Source organism: Sus scrofa, chromosome 9 (genome assembly GCF_054392235.1).
Source record: "Sus scrofa isolate SSC_HxYL_T2T_F1_AM1 chromosome 9, Sscrofa_HxYL_maternal_Yorkshire_Landrace_v2.0, whole genome shotgun sequence".
Taxonomy (NCBI): Eukaryota; Metazoa; Chordata; class Mammalia; order Artiodactyla; family Suidae; genus Sus; species Sus scrofa.
In genome coordinates, this window is record NC_139391.1 from 86,985,041 (window position 1) to 87,010,607 (window position 25,567).

A 25,567-nucleotide genomic window follows, 5' to 3' on the forward strand; every position below is an offset into this window, starting at 1 on the left:
ATATATGGTACATCTGACCTCCTTTTTACTTATGAGACTACTAGAAGCCAAAAATAAAGGCTTATAAAATCCAATTCTGAGGGCAAAAATTCCTCTCAAGTGCTTTTTGAGAGGGGAAAAAAAGCTCGTTTATTTAAATTTAAGCTCCATTCACTTACAAATTTTGACTGAAATCAAATTTTTTTCTTATTTAGAAAGTATGTATATATATATATATATATGTATTTGTCTTTTTGCCTTTTTCTAGAGCCGCTCCCGTGGCATATGGAGATTCCCAGGCTAGGGGTCCAATTGGAGCTGTAGCCCCTGGCCTACGCCAGAGCCACAACAACGCAGGATCCGAGCCGAGTCTGCAACCTACACCACAGCTCAAGGCAATGCTGGATCCTTAACCCACTGAGCAAGGCCCGGGATCAAACCTGCCAACTCGTGGTTCCTAGTTGGATTCGTTAGCCACTGCGCCACAACAGGAACTCCTCAAAAGCATATTTTTAAGGAAAGAGTAGATCTTTTGGCTCCGGCTTTGTTTCACTAAAGAAAAAAAACTGTAATTATTTCATCAACAGTACATTGGAAAATTTTTTGTGGAATATTTAAATAGACAAGAAAAATTTCAAACAGTAGAAAATATATTTATCTTATTAAAAATAGTATATATTAGGGGAGATGGTATTATAATTGGACTAAGGGCCTATAAGGTCCCATAACTATTAAATTTTCTCTAGTTTTGTGTAACATGAAGACATCTATTATCCAAAGAAATACCATGCAATTGTTAAAATACACATTTATTATGATACCCAAAGCATTAACTGTCAAAGTAATTGAAATCATAGTGGAGGAAAGAAAAAGTTATGTTTGCATTTAACATAGATTCTTACCTTGTAGGGAAAAGCCTCTTCCATCCTTCATCTACTTCGCACACACAAGATTTATATACTATATAAAGATGAACCTTGTTTAGGAAATTCATTCCCTATAGCCTTCGCCTCTCTTGTGCTTTGATTTCAAGGCCACTCTACTCCTCACGCCTTTATTTGCAGTTTACTCTTTGCTTTGTTTCCAATATGAGGATTGGCCTCCTGGGTTCCTTTGGCTTTGGGCCCTTCTAATAGCAGCAGTTCTGGGACTGATAGCATAAGCAGGCCTCTTGGGGGTCTTCCCTGGGGATTTAGCCTTCTCTTCCTTCTCCCTGCTCTACCCCACACATATCTGCACTGACCTCCAAGGCAGCTTTAATTGAGTGCGGTCCAGACCTCTCCCTTTTTTGTTCCAAACTCAGAGGGATGAACCAGAAAAATTACACTTCTTTTACTTCCACCACCCTGTTTTGTTTTTCTTGATCATAGATGGAATTTGGTTCTCTAAATGAAGACATATTTTTAAGGAGATGTGTATATGTGGTTTGTTTGTGTGTGTTTTGAAGGATCAGTTACATACTTTGGCCATTTCAAGGAGAGAGGTCATTCTTCCAGTAACCAGTTAGTTTCGTCCCAACTTTAAAAATCTGTTGAGGTCTCTTCAAACAGTTCAAATGTAAAGTATTAATATAAGGAAAATTGTAAAACTCTATTCAAACCAAGGAATTTGCCTTTTTTATTTTGCTTTTATTTTAGGGCCGCACCTCTGTCATATGGAAGTCCCTGGGCTAGGGGTTGAACTGGAGCTGCAGCTGCCTTCTTATGTTACAGACACAGTAGTGCCAAATCTGAGCTATGTCAGCTCACCGCAACACCAGATCCTTATCCCACTGGGTGAGGCCTACATCCTTATGGATACTAGTCGAGTTTGAAAGCCACTGAGCCACAATGGGAACTCCCAAACCAAGGGGTATGCCCATTTTCAAAGGAATAAGGCTATCATAATCCTCAGTATATCTGGTGAAGTACATCAATTTTTTTTTATACTTATTAAATACATCAGGGAAATGATATTTGTTTTGCAAAGGGACACACCTATATGTCAATGGAAATAAAAATCCAGAGTCAGAGCTTGATCAAAAAGATACTGTAGCAAAGCTTTCCAAAATTTTGAATGTGGTTGTCAACCAAAATCTAATATAAGGATGGAAAATATGGAGCTGTTGTGATGACGGTAATGGGGTTGAGGGGGTTGAGTGGGAAGCTCCATTGCCACCTCTAACAATTCAGTCACCCCATGAATGCTCTTCTGATCTTTATTTGAAAACTGTGTGTTCATCCAAACTTTTCATTTTATAGAGAGGGACTCTGAGGCCGAGGATTTTAAGTGACATTACCAGAATCTTCCAGTAATTTGTGGCAGAGACATGGATTAAATCCTGTGTCTTTGACTCATGAATTAGGGCTTCTCCATCAAGACACATGGACACTTACATGTCTATATATGGATCATAATACAACTATTGCATAATTTTTTTGTCGTATATGAATTTTATGGAGAGAGAGTATTTTCAAATAGTACTTTAACTTCCAAACAATTTACCAACTGTAAATTTTTAAACCATTTGAGTAATCTAAAGCGGCCTAGCTAATCAGATATTTGATCAAAAATACTCCATGAGTTAAATATAGTCTCTTTTATTGAAATTAGTTCTGAATTAAATTATTCCATGGATGGCAAAGAAAATATAAATAGCTCAAAAGCATTTCTGCATTTATCCAAAGCCCAAGTTGGCTGCCGGCTGGCAATTTTAAGCTGAAAAAGAATAAAGGCCACCTTATTTTAAGCTCTTTATCCATTTAGCTGTCTGAAATGATTTCACAGCTCAGGCAGGAAGGCTGACAGTGTAAACAGAATATTCACAAATAAGTTCTGTAGAATCCAGTGTGGAAATCGAAGAAGCTAGGAGAATGGCCTTATGACAACTGTGGAATTTGAGTCAAAAATAAAAGTACTGCTGGTGATTCCCCATTGACTCAGGGAGTGGCTGCCCAGCCCTGGAAGTTATTCCTCTGTGTTCTGTTTTTAGAGGTTTCTAGCTCTGTTCTTAAAAAGAAAACACTGAATGCCTCCATCAGGGCATTTAGTCCATTTTTAGAAAAAGATGCAAAGAGCATAACTCCATAATCTCTCTTACCACTCACTTCTTAATGGCCACTTTTACCTATGGGAAAAAGCACAGGTCCATGGATTCTTGAGTTTGTGGTCTCAACTCATGCTTTCAGACCCCTTAAAGCAAAAGAGGACTCACTCATATTTGGGACCCATGTTGCTTGTTCTGTAGGCAAACTAATCCCCAGAGTCTGCTGATAACACATTCCCTTTATGATTTCCTATGAAATCATCCTGTCTGCCTGGAGTGACTGACTCATCTAGTCCTATCAAGATGTAAACCCATTGGGAACAACATCATCCTAGCTGAGGAGGCATGACAGCACACATGTACAAAGGCAGGTGCAACTGAGGGAGTCACCGGCCCTGAGGGTAATTGTAGTGTCCTATAATCAATTGATCATTGCCCACCATTGCCTTACAGTGGGCAGGAGCAGGGAAGATGGAATGCTGGTAAAATTATTATTAGGGTGAGGTGTTGCATCAGTATAGACATAATAAAATGCTTCCTTTGTGAAAGGGTGTAAACCACAGGTGCAAAGTCCATAGGCACTGAAAAGTGGCAGGGCTGGCTCAGCAAGATAAGGGAGTGGGAAGAACCCAAAGATTGTATTTAATCGCTTCCTATTTCCCTTTCTCCCTAGACATACAGCCCCTTCTTAACTACCCTACTCCCTTTATCTTCAAGGTTGTCTCTTTCACGTTCTATTGGATAGACCTTGGACAATGTGCCATGAAGTTTCTCCTTTTATACCTTTAGTTGACTCTTGCTTTCCCTACATTCTGCTAGGAAAATATTACAGTATATTACACTTAAAGTGCTCAAGTTCAGTCTGTTAACAATGAACCATGTCATGAGGGAATCAGCTGAATGGACCTCAGAGTTAAACAGGCCTGGCTTCTGTAATTCACCTTGTATTTTCCATGTGACTTTAGATAAATTATTTTTAAACTATTTGAGTTTCAATGTATCTTTAAAATATAAATAATAACCATTTATAACTCATGGGGTCATTTTGAAAATTAAATGAGATAAAATATGTACAGGGGGTACTATTCAAAAATGTTTGTTTCCTTTTTTGGCTTTCCAATTCACTATCGATGCTCCCCAAATTTTATCATCAGCAGTATTACTTCTCTGAAGTACCTGATGGAAAATTTGAACATAGAAGACATCAAAACTATGCGAATTTCCAGGGAAAATTCCTTTCTGAGAGGTTTCCTTTCAGAGGTTTATATGTGTTAGTATAAGTGTGTGTTAAGTAGTGTGTCGTAGGTATAGCATTTCATCATGTGTATGTGTATCTTCTGATTAGGCTGCCACTTTTTCATCCTGATCATTGTCCCAGGAAGCCAACTCTTTTATACTTGATCACATAGCTCCTGTGCCTTCTGCTTTTGGTGAAATTTGACAGCTGGTGAACCCTTGCAAGAAATTCAGAGGTATTCATTCTCCTTAATAGCTTGTGGAGAGTGGCACTGTTGACTAGGGCCACGCAAGCTCTCATCCCCTCACTGCTTCCTGCTGATATATAGAAAAGAGTGACCTCCCTGACAGATACTTTAAGGCCAGCTCTGCATGCCTTGGACAGTCACTCATCCTTTCAAGGTAGATGTCTCTGCATGATTCTCTTCCAGTTCTAATGCTTGCTCCTTCCCCCTTGTCCTCCTGGGCCTAGGGATGTTAACTGCTTGGATGAAGCTCAGCATTCCTTTACTACCCCTTGTGATTCTCCTACATGGATACCTCTGTAAATAGTCCCTTTGTAAATAAACTGTCTTTGAAGTTTCCTAAATGGGGTGTACCATCTCTTTCACATTGGGATCCTGGTGTATATACCAGTAAACACAGTAGAATTGAAGAACAGGACTAATTCCTACGGTGGGAGTTAACAAGGTTTGTGTTCCAGACCTCCAAAATTTATAGAGTGTTCTCTAGGACATATTTTGACTTAAAGGGTCTCTGAATAATGATCATTATTGTTTAAACCTTAAACCCCCTCAGTGATATTGCTTAATGTTTAATCAATGTTGCTTGGGAAGCAGAATCCAAAACCAGAGGGGAAAACATGAGGGAAATACACAGCAAGGATACAGCTGTGTCTCATGCATTTCCATGCAGATATTCAAAGAAATTTGTTCAAAGAAATTTGGATTTTTCTTTACAATTGTGCCACTAATTATGGTACATTTCCCTTCAATATCTCTGAACTCTGGTGTACAGAGTTCCTCCAAACGTCTTCTGCTTGATATTAGAAAAGCTCCACTTCAGACTCTTCAGAAGCTAAACATACTGTTAAGGCACTATTTGCTAATTATGTAAGTTCTCTTTTTTGTTGCATCTCTTTCCTTTAGATTTGGTTTTGGAGAGATTTGGCGAAGCAACATGAGATAGAAGAAGAAACTTTTTGAGCCTGGGATGATGGTGGCATTGATGTAAGGTCATACTTTCCCCAGACTTGGGCTTGGTCAGTGATAGCAAGATGCGGAGTCTCTTTTTAGGCCCAAACTTAAAAACCTAGACTTCAGACAGAACTTATTTTTTATATGAAAATAGAATCCAAAAAATAAAGATATATTGGGTCAAAGAAGAGTTCTTATTTTTAACTTTTTCCCTTTATCAAAAGACTATGGCTAGGCGGTGTTGAAAATACCAATTTATGCTCTTCTCAGGGCTCAAAAACTTTATTTTAATTGGAACTTTAAATAACTTTTTAACTCACATTATTCATTTGAAAGCAATTGTTTCAAGAGATTGAGTACAATTCCCAGGCAATCTTCTCATCTGTTAATGTAATAATAAACTTAAATCAGAGCATATTTCACAGAGAACTGGCAATATTTTACATTTTTGACTTTTGGCTGGTGTTGCATTAACCTATAGTGAAAGAAGTGTTTCAACTCACTAAACATTGCATGTGCAGAGCAAAGAAGTGCAGTTAAAGTGCATTTGTAAAAACAGAAGTATAGGATTAGCAATTGTCCTGTGTGACAAATGTCGACTTTAAAAAAAAAAAAAAGAAGAAGCACAACCTGAAAGTTGAGAGTTAAGTTTTATTTGGGGTGAAATTAGGACTTAAACTCAGGAGACAGAATCTCAGCCCTGAGAAACCATTCTGAAGAAGTGAGGCGGGGAATATATGAGTTTTTGCTACAAAGGTAAGGTAGTAGGAACAGAAGACTTATAGAAAACCAGATTTACAGAAAAAGAGAAAACCAGTTTCTATGGGAAGATGTAAATGTCTGGGCTTACTGGCGTCCCTCCTTTGATATACACCTCAGCTGTGGGCCAGTCTTCTTTGTTTCTTTCCTGAGTTCCCTCAGGGCTCACAGGCCCACCCTTGGGAGTGGCTGTTCTCACAGATGGCCATTTCATCTTTTGTTTTGTCACTAAACTACAGCCCAGGAGGCAGTATTTCGGAGCTATCCCAAAGAAGAAAGCGGGCAATATCAAGATAAAAGTCTTAAAGGTGAAGCGGGAAGTGCATGCAGCCATGTACACATTTTATAGAAATTCACTGCTAGTCTCGTGAAGGTGACTCCTAGTCACAGACATCAGTCATCATTGAAGGATTTTAGTGTTTTTCTAGATATGAGGAGATGCAAGAATTGGGCTCATAAAATCATCTCCTAAAAATATCTAGCTATCCAAAGACCTGCTCTTCCAGTTTTCCCAGAGTACAGAGTGCCTCACTCTTTGTCTCCACCCTGAGTGCTGCTCAGGGGGTGCTGCGGGTCAGCAGCTGCAGTGGCTGGTGTTTTACTCCATGTAGAGGCTGATGGCAAGTGTCAAACTTCAGTTCACACAGGTAACACAAAATAATTTCAAGAGAAAACATTAGTTTCTATGTAACTCTTCAGAAATGTTTGTTTTATAAGCTAGCATAATAATGCTTGTTAAAATAGGATCATCTCAGTCACTCTTTCTTTTACTGAATATTTATTTCCTAAAACTATTTGCTTACTTTCCCACACACAAAAAGTCTGCACTTTACATTTAGTGGGGAAGAGCTAATTATTTCCCTTACTCGCTTCCTTTTTTTTAAAAAGATCAACCTTCTACTATGCAGAGTTATTTGTGATCGAGGCTTATTATAGTTAGATGTTTAAAAATCCATTAACAAGATCTTTAACAAGAATCTAGATATTTTTGACCTGAGATGAATATTTTGTGGTACATAGAGACTTGATTTAAATAGATGGTGTTAATCTGGGTTTTACTGAGTCCAAAGTGACCCGTGGGAATACTTAATATACCCTATGAATGCCCTGATAGGCACAGAATTGTGTCTAAATACATTTATATGCCCTTACCTCACGCCACCCCATGGAGTGGGTTTTTCAGCTTGCAATCCATGCTCAAAGGCGTATTTGATTTGAAAATTAGTAACATTTGCTGACTTAAAAGTTGTAAGCAAGTAGTAAATAAGGTTTTTTTATATCTTTTTGAATAATGCTAATGGTAGTGGTGGTAACTTCTTTTTGATAGTAGCTCTCATAGGTAAATGATAACTGTAGGGCTCTTCAGTAATCAGAATTGGGGTGACTCAGTCATTAGTTTATCTAACAGGCAAAGCATGGATTGGCACCTAGTTGTATGGAGGGATATAATAATATCCCTCCTTTATGCTGTGTGAGTAAGTATAAAACAAGACGGGATACAAGCATTTCTAAGTTAACCCTCCTGTAAATCATCACAGCTCACAATTAAATAATATAGGAATAGAGCCATCAAGAAATGAAGAAGCATGTAAAAGAAATAGTAACAAAAGTTCAGTATGGTGCTTTTTGGCATAACATCCCACAACTCTTGATTGTCTTAAAGTTTGAAAAGCTTACTATTACCATTATTTCTGAAAATGTGTATTTACATACACATCAAACCACTTTAAAGAAGGTAACAGGGCATACCATGAAAATACATTCTCCTGCTGACCCAACTTTGAGATTCTAGTTTACTTTCTCAAAGATAAATGTTATGTTTTTTTTTTTTAATTTCTCATGGTAAATATATTATTTTAATCAGGATACCTTCCTCTGAGACTTTGCTGGTTTTATACTGAGCAGGGGTCAAATATCAGTAATTTCAGAAACTGCTTGGTTAGTCTAGAAATTCTGAGGAGGCAAGGTCAAATACTTAGTGTCTCTAGAAATGATGTTTCTGATGTTTTCACTCTTATAAAATGGCTCTGGGAAAAGCACTGAGGATCTTTTTTTCTCTTTGGATGTGAACCTGGACTTTAAACTTGCACTTGCATTTGGTACCAGAACAATCCCATCACCTAATTTAGATCTCAAAGATTTATCATGTTTCACATGCATAGTTCTGAAGGCAGTTTGACTCTAGGCACACATGATTGCAGAATAGGTACAGTCAGGGACTTAATATTTTTGTGTGTCCCTTTGTTTCCCAGATAAATATGAGTAACAGTAGTAAGTGTAAGTTTTAAATCATTCCATATTATTTTGCAGAATGGACTTTCTTGGGTAATAAATTTTTAAACAATCAGAAACCTAGTGGAGGGGTTCCTGCCATGGTGCAGTGGGTTAAGAATCTGACTGCAGTAGCCTGGGTTGCTGCAGAGGTGTGGATTCGATCCTCAGCCCTGGGTAGTGGGCTAAAAGACCAGTGTTGCTGCAGCTGTAGCGTAGGTCACATCTGTGGCTTGGATTCAGTCCCTGGCCCAGGAACTTCCATATGTTATGGGCGCATCCACCAAATTAAAAAAAAACAAAAGAAAAAAGAAAAAAAGAGAAACCTAATGGGGTACATTAGTCAAGGCCTTCCAGTTTCTGGTGCATGGCAAACTTAATTAATTGCATTAGCCTTTCTGGCTTCGAGGTGATAAAAACTGACAGTAAAATATCAGATCTGTTTCCTGCTCACAAATACCTTTAGATAAAAACAGATCAATGGTCAGAAATTATAGCTGATGGCAGGTTGTGGGTTGCCAGTAAATGTCTCCAGGTTACAATTCTTGCAATAGGGAAAGAATTAAGATTTCTTTGTCAAATATTATATATATCATTACATTTTCAAATAATAAATTATTTATCTTTAAATAGTTATTTTAATCAATATTTAATTGATTTAAATAACTAATACATAGTTAATTTAATATTTAAATAGTTAATTAAATTAACACACACACTTGACAAAAACGTTCAAATTTAGAAAATGTGTACAGTAAGAAAGACTCCCACATATCCTAAACCACCTCCTTCCAAACCCATCCCAGTCACAGAAGCAACCACTGCTAAAGGTTGGTTCCTTGTGCACTTTTCCAGAACTTTCTATACATGTAAAATATATAAATGGCTTAGCTGAAAAAATACATTAAACTATTTTTACATCAACGGAAATATATTATACACAGTATATATGTATATATAAAAATGCCTTGCAGGACATTTGATCCTGTTTAAAATGACCATAAGACATTTGATGCATGCAGAAAGGTCCTTAATATTTGCTTCTGTCAAGAGCCACTTGACATGTGTCATGCTCATGAATGTTTTGGATAGGACCAAATTTCAAGGACCTTTAGGTATGGACCAAAAGGTCCATACTAAATATCTATGGATATTTTGGACAGGACCAAATAACTGCTAACCATAAAAATGTATATATGTTGTGCCATTTTTACTTAACACTTAATTTTTATTTCTTTTTTTTTTTCTTTTTTTTTTCTTTTTTTTTTTGCTATTTCTTTATGCTGCATCTGCGGCATATGGAGGTTCCCAGGCTAGGGGTCCAATCGGAGCTGTAGCCACCAGCCTACGCCAGAGCCACAGCAATGCGCGATCCGTATTTCTTTCTTTATTTAATTATATAATTTTTTGTCTTTTTGGGACTGCACCCATGGCATGTGGAGGTTCCCAGGCTAGGGAGTGAATTGGAGCTGTAACTGCTGGCCTACACCACAGCTCACACCAATGCCAGATCCTTAACCCCCTGAGGGAAGCCAGGGATTGAACCTGTGTCCTCATGCATACTAATCAGATTTGTTTGCACTGAGCCATGACGGAAACTCCAATTTTGAAGATTCTTTTCCGTATCACTCTTTTCCATATATTTCACTGTATTTAACAGTGGTATAATATTAATTTATGTACTTAATCAGTTTTATATCAGTGGAAATCCATGTTTTTATAGTTCTCATATAGAGTCTAATAATTTTCTGGTTAATTATTTTATATTTCAGGTAGATAGAATTGTCCCAGGGAAGACAGATATCTGTATCTCTATTTAATGTACCCATTATGTTATTGTATTATTATATATTATATCTGTATACATATGTTTGCATATAGATAGCACTTTTATTTTTTTATTTTTTATTTTTTTGTCTTCTTTGCTATTTCTTTGGGCTGCTCCCGCAGCATATGGAGGTTCCCAGGCTAGGGGTCGAATTGGAGCTGCAGCCCTCCGGCCTACGCCAGAGCCACAGCAACGCGGGATCCAAGCCACATCTGCAACCTACACCACAGCTCACAGCAACGCCGGATCGTCAACCCACTGAGCAAGGCCAGGGATCGAACCCGCAACCTCATGGTTCCTAGTCGGATTCGTTAACCACTGCGCCACGACGGGAACTCCAGCACTTTTAATTTAATTTAATTTTTAATTTATTTTGGAATTGATAATGTAATCCATACAGTTCAAAATTTAGAAGTACAAAAGATATTCAAAAGAAAATCACAAAAACTCTCTCCATACCTCCACACCTGTCCCCAGACCCCTAAGTTCCTCCATAAGAGTTAATGAGTGTTATCAGATTTTGTTAATCCTTTCAGAGTTATTCTATGTATAATGAGCCAAATACAATATAAATATAATTTTCACACAAGTGATGTTAGAACAGTACACACTGATCTATGGTTTGAAGGAAGACATACACAGATAAGGAAAGTAAAGATATAAGACCAGAATGTGTGATTCTCTTCTTGGTAAAAAGATCTGTTTTCCTCAGCTTTTACCCACAGTCTACTCTCTGCAATGGATGTCACACATGGGTTCTTGCAAGGTGAGACTGAATGCAAATCACAGTAGTGGATAGAGACCATGGGTACTTTGCTCTGCCATCCTGACCTATACTGGGTTCCCAGGTTAATTGCTGTGCTGAAAGCCCTCTTCCTTTTGGATTTCTTCCACACAGCTTCTTACTTCCCTGTGGGCCCAAAGCCAGGATATATCAGCCCAGACATATTTAGATCCAGTCGGGGGTTTAGCCATGTCAATGTGCCAACTGGCACAAGCAAGTTCATCTGTACCTGTTTGCAAATGACTGCATTCATTAATTCCAAAAGCGTTCCTGCTACCTCAGCCACAAGCCTCTGCAGGATGTAACTAGAGAGATTAAAAAAGACCACCGCAGTACCTTATAACATAATCCTCCTTGTAACATAACATTGTTAATCTTCTTTTACTTTATCTATCTCCAACAATATTCTTGGCACATAATTTAGGAATAAACATAGCTTCCCTCTCTGCCCCATAGCACTATAGCAAGAAAATTTAGTTCTCCTTGATAGTTGAATAGTAGAATAATTTGTGTATGATGGAGTGACAAAATTTTAGGGACACCAGATATGTAATTGAATTGAATTCCATGTATGCAGTATTGTATGATCTAGAACACAGTATCACAATGTGAGCTTTAGCTATTGCTTCCTACCACCCGCTTTCCTTACCTTTTTTCCTACTGCTGCCCAGTTCTACATAACCACTAATCTATTTCTGTCTTTATAGAATTGCCAATTCTGAACATTTCATATAAATGGAATCATAAATATATGGTCACTCCTATGACTGGCTTCTTTTATTATTTTTTTAATTTTTTTTATTACTCAAAAGAATTTATCACATCTGTAGTTGTATAATGATCATAACAATCCAGTTTCACAGGATTTCCATCCCATAACCCAAGCACATGCCCCTACCCCCTAAACTGTATCCTCTAGAGACCATAAGTTTTTCAATGTCTGTGAGTCAGCATCTGTTCTGCAAAGAAGTTCAGTCTGTCCTTTTTTCAGATTCCACATGTCAGTGAAAGCTTTTGATGCTGGTGTCTCATTATACGGCTGACGTCACTTAGCATGATAATTTCTAGGTCCATCCATCGTTGCTAAAAATGCCGGTATTTCATTCCTTTTAATGGGTAATATTCCATTGTGTATATGTACCACATCTTCTTGATCCACTCCTCTGTTGATGGACATTTAGGTTGTTTCCATGTCTTGGCTATTGCAAATAGTGCTGCAATGAACATTGGAGTACATGTTGACTGGCTTCTTTTAGTTAGCATAATGTTTCTGAGGTTGATCCATTCCGTAGCATGTATTAATGCTTTATTCCTTTTTGTTGACAAATAGTATTTCTTTCTATGGATTTGAGTATGTCACATTTTGTTTATTCATTCTCCAGTTTTTGGACACTTGCGTTATTTCAACTTTGGGGCTATTATGAATAATGCCCACAATGAACATTCTTGTGCAAAGTCTTTGTGTCAATACATGTTTTCAGTTTCCTTGGGTATCTTATCTAGTCGTTGAATTGTTGGGTCATGTAGTAACATTTTGAGAAATTGCTATGCTATTTTCTAAAATGGCTCTACCGTTTTATAATCTCAAGGGTAATGAACAAGGATTTCAGCTTCTCTACCGCCTCATGAAAAATTTATTGTCTATTTTTTTTATCACAGACAAAAAGCTGTGTTAATGACCATGAAATGGTATATCACTGTGGTTTTGATTTGTATTTCCCCAATGACAGATGGTGCAGCAGTTTTATCATGTTCTTAGCCATTTATATGTTTTAGAGAAAAAAGTCTATTAAAATTATTTGCTTTTTTTTTTTTTTTTTTTTTTAAATGACTGTACCTGAGGTGTATGGAAGTTCCCAGGTTAGGGGTCGAATCAGAGCTACTGTTTCTGGCCTATGCCACAGTCACAGCAACTCAGAATCTGATCTGCATGTGCAATCTACACTGCAGCTTGTGGCAACACCAGATCCTTAACCCAATGAGCGAGGCCAGGGATCAAACCCACATCTGCATGGATACTAGTCAGATTCCTAAGCCACTGAGCCATAATGGGAACTCCTCTTTGCCAATTTTTTTTTTTTTTTTTTTTTTTTTTTTGGTTTTTAGGGCTGGACCAAGAGCATATGGAGGTTCACAGGCTAGGAGTTGAATCAGAGCTATAGCTGCCAACCTAGGCCACTGAAACAGGATCCGAGTCATATCTGCAAACTACACCATAGCTCCTGGCAACGCTGTACCCTTAACCCACTGAGCAAGGCCATGGATCAAACCTGCATCCTCATGGATCCTAGCTGCGTTCCTTAACTGCTGAGCCATTAAGGGAACTCCCATCTCTTTGCCAATTTTCAATTGTGGTGCTTATCTTTTCTTTAACTATTGAGTTGTAAGAGTCTTATATTTTCCAGGTACTAGGTCCTTATCAAATACACAATTTACAAATATTTTCTCCCTTTCTGTGTGTTTTCTTTCTTGATATTGTATGCAGCAAAACAATTTTAAAATTTAAGTCTAATTTGTCCAATTTTAAATTTTTTCCTTTTCTTTTTTCTTTCTCTTTTTTTTGGCCATACCTGTGGCATATTGAAGTTCCCAGGTCAGGGACTGAATTTGAGCCACACAGCAGTAACCAGAGCCACAGCAGTGACAATGCCATATCCTTAACCTGCTGAGCCACCAGGGAACTTCCTAATTTTTTTTTTATTACTGTGGTTCTGATGCCATCTATAATTTTAGCTCTTACATTTATGCCTATGATCCACTTTGAGTTAATTTCCTGAATGGTGTGAAGTAGATGTCCAGTTTCTTTCTCATCATGTGAATTTCTGTATAATTTTAAAACGTGGAAATGGATACTTAGGGAAGTTATTGCCTTCTCATGAGATTACCTGAGGCTTTTAATTATCTCTATAGGTACTAAAGTTAGTCTTGACATAGGATGTGTCAATAATTGTCTACAGAGATAAAAATGTTTAAGTTTTATGGGCACTCTTTCTTTTTAAGTTATTGGTTTTTTTTTTTTTTTTTTGTCTTTTGTCTTTTTGTTGTTGTTGTTGTTGTTGTTGCTATTTCTCAGGCCGCTCCCACGGCATATGAAGGTTCCCAGGCTAGGGGTTGAATCGGAGCTGTAGCCCCCGGCCTACGCCAGAGCCACAGCAATGCGGGATCCGAGCCGCGTCTGCAACCTACACCACAGCTCACGGCAACGCCGGATCGTTAACGCACTGAGCAAGGGCAGGGACCGAACCCGCAACCTCATGGTTCCTAGTCGGATTCGTTAACCACTGCGCCACGACGGGAACTCCTTTAAGTTATTGTTTTAGTGCATAGAATAACTCATTTGGCAAATCCTATATTGAGCCCAGTTATTCTGAAAGTTTTCTCAGCTCAAATGGCAATAAGGAAACTTTATAGCAAGAATGAATAAAAATGAAAATGAATGTAATTTTAACTGCTTTGCAAAGTTATGTTTACTTAGATCTTTGATTTTTCCCCTGGGTTTATTGGTTAAACTTTTAAATTTAGAAAAAAATTCTGACTCAAGAGATTTGAAAGGATCCAACATTGTACTGACAAAAAGAACAAGATTGTTTTAAAAGAAAAAATATGTATATTTAGTGAATTTTAACATATTTTTTTCTTTCACTGGGGAACAGAATTGATACTAGGACTCAATGGAAACTAAGGTGCAAAACTTTGAAGAAAAAGGGTAATAACATTTGAATGATGCAGAATAAACTATTGAAAAAATATTAAATGAAATTTAATTTGTATAAGTTAAAGGTATCAACACAAATCATCAATGGCCATGCCATTTAAAATAACTTTAATAAATTATTTTTGGTTAAGCAGTTCCATGTGAATTACATTATATTTGAGCATATTGGATTCTACCTTGGAGTCAGTAGAATTCATTGAATATTATGCAAATCATTTATGTCCGGTTGTCTTCATGGATTCCACATGGCTATCCAGGGAACACAAAGATACTGAACCAGTAACAGCAGTCCATCATGAATTAGTTTAGCTTTCACCTGTCTAGTGTTCAATCTTGAATATCCTTTTTCATCCTTTCAGTTATTGGTCACAGCTAACCTACAATTTTGGTACTAGTCCAGTAAACTTGGGTGGATACATACCAACACATACTCTCTGTCTTTTTCTCATCTAGCTAATCTAATTTTTTTCCGATAATTAGTCATGAAGTTTCCATCCTGCTATTACATCCATTGTAACTATGGAGAGTGCTATAATTTCCCTCTGGCTGTCACGGAGACAGGGTGAGATGGAAGCAGTGATTATGCTCAAAATACTAGGGGATAAAATGCAATTATGCCAGTTTGTGTGGACTTAAGCAAGTTTGTACTACTCTCTTTCAACAGGGAGATTATGTTTAGATATTAAGCCCTTTTGCATGACGTTAACTTGTTCATTTAGGAGAAAAAAATATCAGAAAACTCCAGGGGTAGATTAATCTTGATGAGTCGGCACTACTTTTAAGACTTAGTGAAGCAAAAAAGAAAAAATAATTTAGCAAAACGGCTTCTGAAATGACTAAAATTAATTACAGCCTCTGACAAGAGTTTATCCCTAGGCCAAGGTGACTTGCATCTCCTCCTTCAGTCCAACTCAGCTTGCCAACTGTTTACTCTTGAACACTCCAGTCTACTCTACTTTCCTTCCCTAGTCCAGTCCCATATCCCCTAGGTTGGGTGCCTGATGCTCCTGGAGGGACCTTTCACTGTTTAGCACGCATGTCCTCCGACAGCCTAAGGATGATTTCAGCACTACTCCATTTGCCCTTCATTTGCTCACACTGATTTTCTTGCTATGTTTGCCCTTCAGTTGCTCATGCTGATTTTCTTAGCCTTGAACTAAATACAGGAAAGAAAATTTGGAGCCAGGGAAGAGGGGAGGTGGTGCCATGACAAGCCCTTGGAAGAATTATTTTAGGACAAGTGTGTTCTTGTCCTTCAGGAAGCCAAGTCTTCTTTCCGCCAAGGTCAGCTATATTAGAGTTAAATAACCCATACCCTTGTGCAAAAATTTTTCCTGAGAAATCTAGTAAAGGACTTTTTACAAAATTCTGAGAAACTTTGCTTTGATACAAGCTTTTTCTAAGGGGAAAAGCTTCAAGGTTCATGTAGCACAATAACCTTGCTACTTCTGGTTGCATATTTTTGACCAATCATGCCTATGCTCTCTCTTAATCTCATGTTACTTTCTAATATCAGGTGACTTCACAATATTATTGTTTTCTCCAACAACACACATTTAGCAATTATGTTAGGGATTAACATCTCAGAGGATAGAGTTTTTGAGAGTAGGCACAGACATTAGCATTACAGATACTGTCTCAAAATGTTTTAAGGGATAATTTTGTTTCTAGGTGCATGCTAACTAATTAATAATAAAGTCACCGAATTAAATAATTGGAAGGGAGCTGATAGATATAGCATCTACATTTTCTAGAGGAGAAAAATAAACTTCAAGAATTGACCAAGTAACTGGGAGTTCCCATCGTGGTTCTGTGGTTAATGAACCCAACAAGCATCTATGAGGACATGGGTTCTGTCCCTGGCCTCGCTCAGTGGGTTAAGGATCTGGCATTTCTGTGAGCTGTGGTGTAGGTCGTAGATGTGGCTTGGATCCAGCTGTACTGTGGCTGTGGCATAGGCTGGAAGCTACAGCTCCGACTGGAACCCTAGCCTGGGAACCTCCATAAACCGTGAGTGCAGCCCTAAAAAGACAAAAAAAAAAAAAAAAAAAAAAAAAGGAATTGACCAAGAAACAGAGCAAAGCAGGGACTAGAAAGAAGGCTGCTGACTTGCACACTGGTTGATCACTGATAACGGGTGATAAGCTTTTCTCCAAGGACCTGAAGTGCCCATGAGCTCATTTTGTCTTAGAGAATCCTGTGCCTAAATCTGGGCTACGGTGATGTATGGTCATTGGGATGGCTCTAAAAGTTCTATAACAAATATTCTAGAATTCATAGTCTCCATTCATTAGGAATAAAAAAAAATACCATCTAAGAGAAGACATGGGACATAATCCATTTCCCAAGATGTGGGTTTTTTTTTTTTTTTTAAATTTTTTTTTTGCAGTTTGGTTTGTTTTAAGACTTATTCTGGCCTTATCTAGTATTTCATATTTCTCTAGTATTAAGCCTTATATCAGAAGTCTAATTCTGGTCTCATCACAAATCTAGACCCTAAGAAATTTGGGATTACTGTCATAGTGAAAAAATTCTTTTAAAAATTCATGTAGCAAACTTCATGTTTTATTAATTGGGGAAATACTATTTATTGGCCCCTGCTGGGGCCAGCTCAGCAGGATGGGGCTGAAGAATGGGTGCTGTGGAACTTAAGGAAAAATAGTTAACATAAAACAAGACACAGAGACATTTATCTTAAGTAAAGGTGGGAGCCAGGGGACTCAAGGTCTCAGGGACCAAGAGCGCCCTGCCTCAAGAAACCACACTGCTTTTATTGTGAGATCAAGTGAGGAGTGGCTATGGGTGGATGATACAGGGTTTGTTTACTATTATATAAGTTCTTTTACTATTTAAAAAGCCACCTAGGTGGTAAAGGGTTAAGCTCTTACTCTGACCTCTAGGCACATAACAGTTCTTAAGCTTAAGTCACTTATGCCTTTAGGTCTTTGCTCTTAAGCTTAAGTCATTTACCAGCACTGTGACTGTTTTTCCAAGAAGGAAGATGGGATAAAGTAAGACAAGAAGATGGGATAAAGTAAAGAAGGACAAGATGGAGTTTTCAAGGAAACATGTCTTGCGACAGGCCCCTGATAATTAAAAATGTATCAATGTATGATTTTATATCTAGTATATTACTATAAACTCATTCAGTCATTGCAATGAAAGCTGAAGTCTTCCATGACTACACCCATAATCACTTCCTTTTTTTTTTTTTGCTTTTTAGGGCCATACTTGCAGCATATGGAAGTACCCAGGCTAGGGATCTAATTGGAGCTACAGCTGCTGGCCTATGTCACAGCTACAGCAACACCAGATCCAAGCTGTACACCACAGCTCATAGCAACGCTCTATCCTTAACCCACTGAGTGAGGCCAGAGATTGAACCTGCAACCTCATGGGTTTCAGTCAGATTTGTTTCTGCTGCGCCATGATGGGAACTCCCAAAATCATTTCTCAGACGTGACAGCTATTGCCCGTTTGGTGGGGATTCATCTAGATCTATATCTAGGCACATACAAACATATTTACATGCTTGTAAAATGCATATTATTTATTCTTCTTTTAAAATTTAAATCATAGCATAGTTAAATAATTTTCTGCTATTTGCTTTTTCTTTTTTCCCCAACTATATATGTCTTAGATATTTTTCTACATTAGTAGTACTGTAGATCTATCATGGTTGATTTATCAGTTCCTTTATTTTTGGACATTTAGGATATTTCCAACTCTTAACAACCTTAAACAGTGTTGCATTTTACCTCCCTGTATAGGCCTCTTTGTTTTTATGTGGGGGGGATAAACAGAGAGTTGTCAAATCAAAAGTGAGCACACTTTCTTACTGTAACAGACACTGCAGATTTCACTGTGGCTGTATCATAGAGAATATATAAGACAGTGCCAGGTCCCCTTTTCTCTTAGCTGTTCTTTGTTTAGGGTTTTTTTTTTTTTTTTTTTTTTAAGTTGTTATTCTAGTATTTTAAAAACTTGTAAGCAGTATAGGATTTATGTTGCTCATGATATTAAGTAAAATGGTTTTGCTATCTCACTGTACCTATAATGTTTGCTGCAAGTTTTTGATAAAACAAGATATTCCCTATTATCCCTAGTTTGCTAAGAGCTTTTATGAATGGATATTAAGTTTTGTTATGAATGGATATTAAGGCATTTTATTATCATTATTATTATTATTATTTTGTCTTTTCATGGCCACACCCTGGCACATGGAGATTCCCACAAGGCTCGAATCGGACCTGCAGCTGCTGGCCTACACCACAGCCACAGCAGCACCAGATCCAAGCCGTGACTGTGAATTATACCACAGCTCATACCAACACTGGATACTTAACCCACTGAGTGAGGCCAGGGATTGAACCCACATCCTCATGGATGCTAGTCAGATTTATTTCCTCTGAGTCATGATGGGAACTCTGATATTGAGGCATTTTAAATTATTTTTTCTTGCATCAGCTTCTGTGATAAAGATAATATTTTCTTTAAATTTTTAATTAGCAATGACAGTAATAAACTTGCTCATGCTAAGCCATCTTTGCATTCTTTGAATAAATTATAAATAGTCATATTGTTATTTGTGGCTGTATTCAGTTTGCTAATATTTTCTTCAGGATTTTTGAATCTATGTTCATAAGACACTTTTGTTATATAGTCCTTGTTTGATTTTGATTCCAATGTTAGGAAAGCCTTATAAAATGAAGTTTGGGATAGCTTTTTCTCTTTTTTCTACATTAAAAAAAAATCTGGAACAACTGTATATAAAAATTACTTTTTTTTCTTATAGATTCAGTGAAACAAAACTGTAGGCCTGGTGCTTCTTATGAGTAGGTATTTGTCTACTCATTCAGTTTTTGAAATGATACAAGTATAATCAGTTTTTCTATTTCATGAGTCAATTTTATATTTTCCTAGCTAATTATTCATTTCATCTAATTTTATTGACATGTGGTTGTTTATATTATTCTCTTATGATTCTAAGGTTTTATACTTTTCTCCATATTACCAAATGTTATTTTTGATTTATTTGTACCTTCTCTGTTTATTAATCTTATTAGATCTGCCTATTTATACATCCCTTTTGAAAAACATCAGGTTTTATTTTTGTTTATCCTTTCTCCTGTTTTTCTTTTTATATTTTAATAACATTTCAAAATCGTATTTTGCCTGCTCTTTTACCTATATTTCACTAGATAAAATTTTCCTACTCCTTTGGTTTGTTGCCTCTCTTTCATAGTACTGTCTTTCCCTCAATGATTGGGAATTCTTGGTTGGGGAATTATCTTCTTTTCTAAGATTTATTTTCTATTTGTTCTGGCACTATTTGTGGAGGAGGTATAACTACCAGGTAGAAGTTAGGAGATCTGAAAGACTTCAATACACGCTTTTTAATTTTTATTTTTTGCAGTGTTGTCATGGTACCATTTACCTAGGTAAGTTGGACATGTGTGACCTTCATGTTTGTCTTTCCTCCTGTGTTGTAGAAATTAATTTGATGGAAACAGAGAGTGCCAGTGGTGGTGATGGGGCAAGAGATAGGGGAAGAGGGCATGGAAGTTTGTGAGACTCCAATGATCAGTGTTTTCTTATACCTTTATTCCCAGGCTTATTCCCAGGCTTATTCCCAGGCTGAGGTGCTCTGTTACATAAGAGATTATCAGAGTTATTTAGATGTAAGACTTTTGACCCAGGTGGATAATCAATAGGGTAGGAAAAAAAGTTAATTTGAGGAATGATAATATACATTGCTTAGTTTATGGAAAATAGCCTCAGAAAGTGCTGGATGTAAATTGATAAAATCTTTAGGAGCAATTTGATGATTTGCACCAAATCCTTAAAAATGTGAATAGGCCAGGCAATTCTGTCTCAGAATTTATTTAAAGGGAGTAATAAAAAAATACTCAAAGATGAGTATCTAAAAATGTTTATCAAATAATAACTTCTATTAATTTTTTTAACCATTACTGGTGCATGTGGAAGTTTCTGTGCCAGGTTTCAAATCCTCACCACAGCAGTGACCCAAGCTGCTGCAGTGACAATGCTGGATCCTTTACCTGTGGTGCCACAAGAGAACTCCTGAAATAATTACTAACGATAGTTAATCAAATCAAAACACACTAAAACCCCAACACCAGGGAGATGATTAAATCAATATTTTTACAGGTATATACTTTGAAATTTGAATAATTCAGGACATTTATAGGATTTTATAAAAAAAAAATCCAATGACTTTCGTTTTGCAAATCAAATATTCCACTTTTTTTTTTTTTTTTTTTTGCTTTTTAGAGCCACATTTGCAACCCATGGAAGTTCCCAGACACAGGGTCGAATCGGAGCTGTAGCTGCAGGCCTACACCACAGCCACAGCAACATAGGATCTGAGCCGTGTCTGCAACCTACACCACAGATCCCGGCAATGTTGGATCCTTAACCCACTGAGCAAGGCTAGGGATTGAACCCATATCCTCATGGATCCTAGTCAGGTTTGTTAACTGATGAGCCACTAAGGGAACTCCTCAAATATTCCACTTTTGGAAAGTAACAATTGAATTAGCTGTTGAAACTCTGGGAAGTCCTGCAGTTAAGATCTTTATAGCTTCTTTGATTTTGTTTGATCCAGATCACTCAACTTCTTCCCTTCTCATGATTTGGAACATCTTAGAAGACTTTCATAAAGTACTTTGGAAAACAGAGTGTTAAAATTTTGGTGTTAGATCAATAAAACCTCTCACTATAACCTCTCACTACTTATTTATATGTGTTGATTTATTTTTGGAAATCCAAACAGGTGCTATATTAAGTATACTTGAATTATTAATTAATTCCCACATTCAGAATTAATGGCAAATATAAATTTGCAGTATTCAAATATATACATCAGTTTAAATTGGCTTTGGATGAAAAGGAAACTTTCTTCAGGCTTAAATAAGTTAAATCATTCCATTAAAACAATTAAAATACCATCATTAGCATCACTTGCTTCTTAACTTAGTTGACAAGTCTATGTGAATTTGGTTTTGTTCAGAGCACACAGCCAAGGGTTCTGAGCGTAGTGAAGTGTTTTTCAGGCATTCTCACAAGTTTGTACTTTGATCCAGTCCTTCTGTTCTCTTGGCCAAATCCTTCTCTTTCTTTCTTATTTCACAAAGTTCATAGGAGTCCTTTGAAGTCAGAGGCAAAACATGATTTGGATATCTTGACTTTTCCACATCTAAATTTTATTTTAGGACTTATTTTTTCTTGGACTAGAAGTGTTTTACTGGGGACAGGATATATTCTGAAGGCTCCGGGTAGATATGCACCCCTGCAAACATTTACAGGTGATTAATAATTTTCCGTAAAGAGAGAATAGGGAGAATAGAGAGGAATATGGATGTATATACATCTGTATGTTCATAGGCAAATATGTTCTTTATAAAGTTAACAGAGGAAAAACTATCATAAATGTGTTTGTTGCAGAAAACCTACAGGCTAAGATATGAAAAGATCCCCTGATATACATTCTTCGAAGATACATTATCTTACTAAAATTGGTAACTCTTTTTCTTAGCAGGGGATCGGATATATTAAACCTTTTTACCGCTGCTAATCATTTATCATTTTGTCTTTATTCTCAAGTAATTTAACTTTAATCTATAGAAAGTCAATAAAAACCTATTAACTTCTGTTTTATTATTTGGGCATTTGTGGGAAAGAGTTATTAGTAAGTTTGAGAAATCCTTAATTTTAATATAAAGAACTGTTTTAAATTAATGTATATGGCACATAAAGATAAATTGGATATAATTAAATGTATCGGTATCCCGCCCATTCTGTTCTCGTAATTCTTTCTTATCATACTTTGCCCTCTTTTCCTACATTAGGATAAAAAATTTATTCTTTTGAACATTTTCGTTAATGTCGGTATAGAGATTTCCCTGTGTCTGGGCTGATTGTATTGCTTTCCAGAAATCTTTGGCCTATTTGGAGACTGTGCTTTGTAATGAACACTGCTATTTGTTGCAAGTTTTTTCTAAATAGTGATGTAGATGGTCTCAGTAGGCAAACATTTATCTATGACATCCAGGATTTCCACAAATTGCATTTAAAAGCTGCCAGGATTTCATGCAATCCCCAGACAGCTGTTATTACCTTTCCCCCAATAGAGTTTAGAATAAAGATATTTGTACAAAGTGTTCAAAATTTAATTTTTTAAATGATTTTTTATTTTGTCAATTTAAGAGATTTTTTTAGGGGATAGTAATTTTTTGGAAAGTTTGTATCATTCGTGATAGTTATATCATTCCTATATGATTGTTTGCACAGATAGCCTGTATGTGTACACAAAAAAAATCAAAAGATTCTACATAAGAAAGTTGCCAAATGATATATTAATTGCATAATAGTCATTACTGATTTCCTTTCATTTTAGTCCAAGACTAGATAATTATACCCTTTGTGGAGACTTAAAAATTAATGCAATTTATGAGTTTTGGAAAGATACACAGGAAACTATAAACAGTGTTTACCTCTGTAGAGTCAAACTGCAGGGTTGTTTTAGGTAAGAGGGACTTGTAACTTTTTCTTTTACCCTCTGAACAGTTTGATATTTTTACTATGAGCATATTTTACTGTTATAAAAAATAAATTAAAAAGTGGTCCTGATGTGCTCTTGAATTATTCCAAAAAAGACAAAACATCATATGCACTTACCCCTTATTGTCCTGCAGTAAATAAAGCATAATTATAGTTTAATTTTAGCAGTTGCCATTTAGGGCAGGTTTGCAGAAATCTGACTGAAAATAATGAAAAGTTTCATGAAGACATATGTGGATTTCCTATCAGATGACTTTCCCATTCCTATTTCCACATAGAAGCGATAATGAAATTTTCAGAGGCTCTGTCAGATACAGCTCATACCTCATTTGATGTAAGTGATGCTGTTGTTTAATATTCATAACTTTTCTGGTGTCCTGTCATAGGAGAAGAAAAATAATTTTCTTCTACCCTTCTGAGTTCTTAGCTGTGACCCTGTAATGAAAGGCAGAGTAACAAGTTAAAAACCACCAGAAGTTTGTTAATAGGTACAACTTATGTATACATAAGAGATACCCAGGAAAAATGAGTAACTCAAAGAGGTAGCTTAGAATTTAAGCTTCAAAATGTCTTAATAGGGAAAGGGCAGGGGGGGACATTTAGGCTTTTAAATGAGTGATTTTTAGCAAAGATGAATGGGCATTTAGCAGAATACCATGGGAGGTATGATGGCTTGTGGCAGTTTGTTAGGGGGTGGTATTGACTTCTGTCTCTTTCCTATGATCAGAGTTCCTTTTTCCTGGTTGATGAAGCTACCAGGGAGAGGATTTATGACAACTGAGTTCTTTTTGGAGGATCTGTCTTCGGACAGATAAGGGGAGCTCAGAGAGTGTCTTTCTTCATTTGATGTTTTTCAAGTGCCTTTAGTCAAATAAATAATCAATGTGACAAAGTGGCATATCTTCGGGTGACGTAGTCCACTACCCTTTCTGCCCTAGAGAGTAATCATAATTACTTCATAATTTGTTAATTTTTTTTTTTTTTTTTTTTGTCTTTTTTTGTCTTTTGTTGTTGTTGTTGTTGCTATCTCTTGGACTGCTCCCGCGGCATATGGAGGTTCCCAGGCTAGGGGTTGAATCGGAGCTGTAGCCACCGGCCTACGCCAGAGCCACAGCAACGCGGGATCCGAGCCGCGTCTGCAACCTACACCACAGCTCACGGCAACGCCGGATCGTTAACCCACTGAGCAAGGGCAGGGACCGAACCCGCGACCTCATGGTTCCTAGTCGGATTCGTTAACCACTGCGCCACGACGGGAACTCCATAATTTGTTAATTTTCATTTGCTAACAAAATCTTGTGTAGAGATAACTGTGACCCTTTAGAAGATAAACCCTTATATCCTAAGTTTTCACCTTTGTACTTCATGATAGCTTTCTCCTAGATCTAGGGGTCAGATTTTAACCAAAATATAACATAGAGATTATTTTTAATGGTATTTGAAGGAGTTGCTAGATGTCACTCCATTGCTTATTTTATTTTATTTTATTTTATTTATTTATTTATTTCATCTTTTTGCTATTTCTTGGGCCGCTCCCGCGGCATATGGAGGTTCCTAGGCGAGGGGTCCAATCGGAGCTGTAGCCACCAGCCTACGCCAGAGCCACAGCAACGCAGGATCCGAGCAGCGTCTGCAACCTACACCACAGCTCACGGCAACGCCAGATCGTTAACCCACTGAGCAAGGCCAGGGATCGAACCCGCAACCTCATGGTTCCTAGTCGGATTCGTTAACCACTGCTCCACGATGGGAACTCCTCCATTGCTTATTTTAATAAGCAGGTAAGTAAGTGTAAAAATCAGTAGCTAGAAAAAATTTAAAATATACCTAGTTCTTTCTAATATGTAAAGAATAACTCTTAAAGAATTTGCTATTCAGTTGGATCTTTTTTTAGTGCATATGAATTTTCAACTACTATTGCAAAGATATTCCCAATGTCTGATCTCCAAATTTAGAAAACCACCAGTGTTGGGTCTAAGTTCACACTCCTTAATAAAATCTACCAAGCAGATTAGTAGTAATGTTATTGGAGTACATTTTCACAAGGTCGGTGCAATCACTGAGTAGACTCACATTAGCGGATGTCACATTAGTATTCAATCATCAATAAAGGCTGCCTCGTTTTTCTCATCTTGGTATTTATGTGACTACACCAGGAGCACAACATGTTTGCCGTGAAGTATTGTTGTTG

The 25,567-nt window shown here is 37.0% G+C and overlaps 1 long non-coding RNA gene across 4 annotated transcripts in view; it reads left to right on the forward strand.

The window, feature by feature from the left end:
- The window catches only part of LOC102165070 (uncharacterized), a 93,915-nt gene that overhangs the window by 49,080 nt on the left and 19,268 nt on the right, over window positions 1-25,567 (forward strand). Inside the window, exon 1 of one of the 4 annotated variants that reach the window (XR_014815890.1) lies at window positions 6,744-6,842. The exons of the other annotated variants lie outside the window; for them this stretch is intronic. This is a non-coding gene — a long non-coding RNA (uncharacterized LOC102165070). Of the gene's footprint in view, window positions 1-6,743; window positions 6,843-25,567 lie in introns of those variants that run through there. 4 annotated transcript variants of the gene reach the window in all.